The sequence below is a fragment of the Mustela erminea genome, chromosome 3, assembly GCF_009829155.1.
Source record: "Mustela erminea isolate mMusErm1 chromosome 3, mMusErm1.Pri, whole genome shotgun sequence".
In the NCBI taxonomy this organism is placed as follows: Eukaryota; Metazoa; Chordata; class Mammalia; order Carnivora; family Mustelidae; genus Mustela; species Mustela erminea.
This window is the reverse complement of record NC_045616.1, coordinates 138,013,050-138,019,208: the sequence shown is the minus strand read 5'-3', so window position 1 is coordinate 138,019,208 and position 6,159 is coordinate 138,013,050.

Genomic DNA, 6,159 nt, shown 5'->3' with positions numbered 1-6,159 from the left:
AAGATGAGTTTTTAAAGAAATACAGGGGGCTGGAAGACTGCTCTGCACCAAAGCATCCTGGTTGTACAAATTCCCTATGCTCTCATAAGGAATCATTTTTGAATTTTCTATCAGTAAGTGATGATTGGGAGAGCGCCACAAAATACGGAGTTCCTTGTGTGAACAGATATTAATTCCTCTTTAATACTGTCATCTGGAAAGGGCAACAGCATGTCAGTTCTCTAATAACCCCAATAGCTTGTTTGGTAGGGTCACTTCAAAATGAAGTCACTTTGCATAGATTAATCCTCACTTTATTAAAGGAGATAAGACCTCTAATCATAGGGATTTTTTAAAGAATTTTATAATTAAGCCTTGCTAGTAAACGTCTTAAGACTTAGCTTTTGACAGGTTTGTAATGAACTTTTTATGTATTCTGAGAAAAACTAATATATTTGAAACAGAACTTTGCTTTCCTAAGTCATGACACCAAAATTTCTGATTCCTTTGAAAATCATGTATTTGATTTTTGTTACTTTATAGTTCATAGTATCTTAATTTGAATTTTTCTTCAGTATGAAAAAATTTATATCATAGAATCATTTTAAATGGCTTCCATAATAGTCCAAAACCAACTTTGGTTTAACTAGATTTCTTTCGGTACTTATTTTACACAAAGCAACAAATGGGTTATATAGTGGTTTCTTGAAATGTTTAGAGAAGCTTTATAAACCTCTCAGAACTTAAGATATAAAAATATGATAAACTCATAGGTTAGTTAAGACGGAATCAAAGAATCCTCTTTGTAACTGACACCTTAGTTTTAGTCCTCAGTCCTCTGTTCTAGTGGAAACATTAAGGCACAACTGTCTTAAGAGCTCTTGGAACTGGGGGCTTATCCCATCAAAGCTCTTAAATCTAGTTTTTCCATTGTGTTTTGGTTTGGGGTTTTTGGGGGTTTGTTTTTGTTCTGGAGTGCAGATACGGTTCTATTCACTGTTTTACCCACCTGTTCTATTCTGGTATTTGACTTGAATTGAAAGAGCTGAATTGCTGAACTTTGATCAGACATCTCGTCTAGAGTTCTATGATCTCGGTAATCAAATATGCAGGAATAATTTTAGAGCAGTGACAGCACAGTTGCGACCAGCATGCGACTAAATCTGTAAAAACCCAATTTTGTGAAGTAAAATAGGTTCCAAAACCAAAATAGGTTGCAAAATGTGTAAAACAGGTGCACCCCAACCAAAATCTGTGAAGACCGATTAAGTCAGGAGTCTTGAGGTAGGTTGGGGAGGTGGAGGCAAGCGTAAAGGGTAAAGGACCTAGAGCAGGGGCTGAGTTCTTATGAACCCTCTGCTGCTCCATGAGTCACCTGGCCTCACTTCACCTTTACTACGGCGAGGGACACAAAAGGCTTATGAAGAAACCAGCCTCTTAACCTTTTGACCCTCACCTATTCCCACTACGCGGGACAACCACTTTTAGCCATGATGGTGTATGCCCTGTTCCTGTTTCTAAAGGCGGCGGCTCTCTCGGTTCGTCCCTTTTAGAAACCCTCTACTGACTTCTGTTTCAAAAGATGAAGATTTTAGTTCACACCCCTTCATCTTCTCACTCCATCCTTCCAATATCTCATCTCTTTGTTAAATCCATATTAGGTGTTCTTTTTTACTAGCTTTATAAACACTATTGTTCTAATAAGCCAGAGTTTTCATGATTATTTTCTAGTGCAATTTTTTGTTTTATTGGCATTAATAATTACCTCTTCCAAAATATTTGTTTTAAGATTTTATTTATTTATTTGACAGAGATCACAAGTAGGCAGAGAGGCAGGCAGAGAGAGAGGGAGGGGGTAGGCAGGTTCCCTGCTGAGCAGAGAGCCTGATGTGGGGGTTCGCTCCCAGGACCCCGAGATCATGACCTGAGCAGAAGGGAGAGGCTCAACCCACTGAGCTACCCAGGCGCCCCCAAAATATTTCTTCGAATATCTGATTTGATCAGCTCTGTTTTATTCCTTTTACTCCAGTTTTCCCAAAAGTCAAATTTTTTTCCAGCTTTCTTGAGATACTATTGACATATAGGTGAGTTTAAGGAATATGATGCAGCAATTCGACACACATATATATTGCAAAATGATTATCAAAATAAGTTTAGTTAACACCTTCATCCCTTCACATAATTATGATCTAAAAGTCAACTGGACAGATAATTCACTGGTTCCATTTATCTTGTGAAACAAACCCCCTCTAGATTCTTGTCTCCTGATCCAGTGCAGACTCATGGCAGTCCTCCTTTGTCAGCCCCCATCTCTCTAGCATGTTCGATCCTCTTACTTGGATTCCATATTTTCCTTTTTCTGGGCTAACTACTTTCTATTGGCAGACAGGATTTTCCAGTTGCTTTTCAAAGAAAGATGCATAAGATTTTTGACTGAAAACAAATTTTTCTCTCAGAATTGAGAAAACCTTGTCCCATTTTCTTCTGCCATTTTGTGCTTCTACGAGGAACCCATTCTTATTCCCATTCCTCTGTATGTCCCCTGTCATTTTCTCTGAAAGGTTTAGATTTTTTTATTTAGCCTTATTGTTCTGAAATTTCATGGTGATGCTGTAGGTCTTTTGACTTCCAGTATAGTGAGCAACCTATTCGTTCTGGAGAATTGTATCCTTCCATTCTCAGAAAAGCTTTTTGTGTTGCCTTTGATGGTTTTCCCTCCTATTTTCTGTTCTTAATGGAGCCTCTATTATTTAGGGGTTTGTTTGGTTTTAGCTTTCAAGAGTTCTTTCTTGTTCTTATGTTATTCCGTATCTTACAGCATCCTATTCTTGTTCCTTGAATTAAATTTCTTTTCTTAAGGTATTTGTTAAAATTATATACAAGTTGTGTTTAGCACACTGCATTATCTCCACTTTCTTCTAAGTTTATATGTTAATGTTCTGGTCTCTTGTCAAATTGTAAGTATACCTAATTGCCAGAGATTCTTTTTGAACAGTGAAGCGCTAAAATATATATTTAAAGTGCATACGTGTGTGTGTGTGTGTGTGTGTGTGTGTATGTGTGTTACAGAAGGTGGGTATAGGCTGGAGAACTCAAGGAGTTACTATCTGGTGGGCAAATTATTTTCTCATTCTGTTCTCTTCTTAGTGGAACTTCTATTATTTAAATGATCAACTTTCTTTTTTTTCTTTTTGTTAAAGATTTTATTTATTTATTTGACAGAGAGAGAGAGAGAGAGGGAACAAAAACAGGGGGAGCTGGAGAGGGAGAAGCAGGCTTCCTGCTGAGCAGGGAGCCCGATGTGTGGCTCCATCCCAGGACCCCTGGGTCCTGGTCCTCGGATCATGACCTGAGCTGAAGGCAGACACCCAACAACTGAGCCACCCCTAGATGATCTGCTTTCTAAGAGTTCTCCTTAACCTTACTTTCCCCATTCATTCTACTGATTTTTAAAAATATATATATTTTAATTGTCACTTTTTAAGCTGTCAAAGTTCTTCTCTGTTCTTATCTCATTTTCTCATATTATAGCATCCCGTAGGGGACATTAAGTTTCTTTAAAGAATTTTCTTCCAATCTTCCTAAGAGGTAAGCCTGTGGTTTTTTTGGTGTTGCATTTGGGAAGGGGGCTAGGGAAAGGAAGTCTAACAGCAAGTATGCAGACTCACTTACACTCCTAAGGCCAGAATAGTACCTCATCATAGCCTTCCCTTGACACTGCTGTCCCTTCAGTCTTTCTGGTTCTCTAAAGAACAAATTCCACAGTCTTCTGGGAGGACAGGATGGAACAATCACCTGAGCTCACAAGTAAAGAGGCAGACAGGTGTCTAACTGCTCTCTATTTACTTTCAAATAATGCTTTTAAATTTAATCGCTCTTTTCCCCTGGTACCTGATCCTCTAATTCATGAATCCTTCTTGGTTCTTCAAGGCAAATAGCCTTGCTACTCTTACCCTTTTCTAGTGCTTAAACTTGACCTTTCGTTTCCATGCTGCATCACTTTCCAATGCCCCATTTACTTTCCATCTTCAGATGTTGTGGTTTTGGTTACAGATGTCTCCTCCCGGGGCAGCCTGTTAATTAACCCCGTCCAAATTCTTACTTTCTGGACTCAGATCTTATTGAGGAAGCCACTATGCCCTCCTTAAGATGCTCAGCTTCCCAGAGGTTTGTTGTTCCCCTGGGAGTATTCATGACATAGATCTGACCAATGAGATAAGAATGGTAGTCTTGGGTGGGAGTTCTTGGAAAGTCTGTTAAAGAGGACGATTTTTTTTTTTTCCCCTTTCACTACCCTTCTTGTAAATTCTTCTTCCTCTTTCTGCTTGGAAGGCAATTCAGCAGCAATCATGCACCCACAAGGTGACCATGAGAATGAAAGCCACATGCTCATCACGAAGAATGGAATGATCGAAGGACCTCAGCATAGTGGTGATGTTGTGGATATGCTAAAACTGCCCAGACTGTCAAACTCTGGATTTCTTCTATTAGAGAAATAAACACACATTTGATTAAATACCTATGGTCACAATACTGGTTCAGTATAGCCAAAGCAAACCCCAACTCATACACTTGCTTTCCTCAAAAACGGACATGTGTTTTGGTCTTTGTTTCAAAGTCATTATTTGAACTAACAGGACTGGAAGTCCTTTGTCTGCTTTAGGATCTCACAAGAGTCTAGCCTTCCAGTTCCTTCTATTTTACCCCTGCCCCATGCCACCTTTTGCTTTTCTTCCTCACCAAGCCTTGACATCATGGCTGATCCCTTGAATTCCGTTTTCACTAACACTCTCAACTTTCAAGCATCATTGCTCAGTTTGACCCATTGAACAAATACTCAGCCTTTCTCCATTCCTACAGCCCAATGACTGGGCACTACTAGGAAAAAGTATAGAATTGTTAGAATTGGTGCCACTTCCAGTTCATGATCTCCAACTCAGATGTGCAATAATTTATCCTCATGAGTAGTTTCTTTTTCCAGTCCCACAGTAACTACCACTAGTTTCTTCAAATTTGCTACATCTGGGGTGCTTGGGTGGCTCAGTGAGTTAAAGCCTCTGCCTTCGGCTCAGGTCATGATCCCAGGGTCCTGGGATTGAGCCCCATGTCGCGCTCTCTGCTCAGCAGGGAGCCTGCTTCCTCCTCTCTCTGCCTGCCTCTCTGCCTACTTGTGATTTCTCTCTCTCTCTCTCCCTGTCAAATAAATAAATAAAATCTTTAAAAAAAATTTGCTACATCTCTCTCAACTTACACCTATCTAAAAGCCTATGGAAATCATGTGACTTTATGTTTTCAAATGTCACTTCACACTTATCTACCCCCTCACTCTCAGTAGACTACTGGCTCTCCTCCTACTTCACTGAATCTAAAAAACTCTATCAGTGCTTCCCTCCTCACCTCCAGTGAATGAGATCTTCTTCCTTCCTTTTTTAAGGCCAATCATTCTACTGGAGCTCTTGGTCCCGTGGGAGAAAGTGTGGTCTAGAGGCAAAGGTATGAGATTTGTAGCCAGACATTTGGGTTAATATCCGAACTCTGGTACTTACCAGTTAGGCAAGTTCGTTTAATTTCTCTGAGCCTCTTTTCTTATCTATAAGATGTAGATAATGCCCCTTTCATTAAATTGTTGTAGTCCGTAAATTTTGTATGTAGTGTAAGAAAATAATGTTCTCATTTTCTCTAGTACTTTCCTACCATAGTTATTCCTGCTCTATCACCAACTTCTCCTCTAATTGTCTTCTACCCCTTAACCCCAAAGTACCATCTTTTCTGTTCTGCTGTAGTGTGTTCTTATCTATTCTGACTTCAACTCCCTCCACAACATTGAAGGGGTGCTTGCCGGAGACCAGAGATAGTCTGTGCTGCAACTGACCACTCTCTCTGGAGATATCCATGTGTTCAGGGGGGAAAATAACCCATTGGGATCCAACCGTGGAACTGGGGTTTCATTAGCAGTGATCAATGAGAAGTTCCTTGTCCTCTTAAAGTTTATAGTCTAGCAGGAGAGGAAGAAATCAAATACTTACAGTCCTGATGTATATTGTGAAGGAGGAAGCACTGGGTCAATGGAACCACCCATTGTCTGCAGAGGCATGGAAGGCAGATCAAGAGCGAAGGGCTCATTTGAAAGCAGGAGTGTGGGGAATGAGAGCACGGGACTGGTGCAAAAGCTCTCAGGAA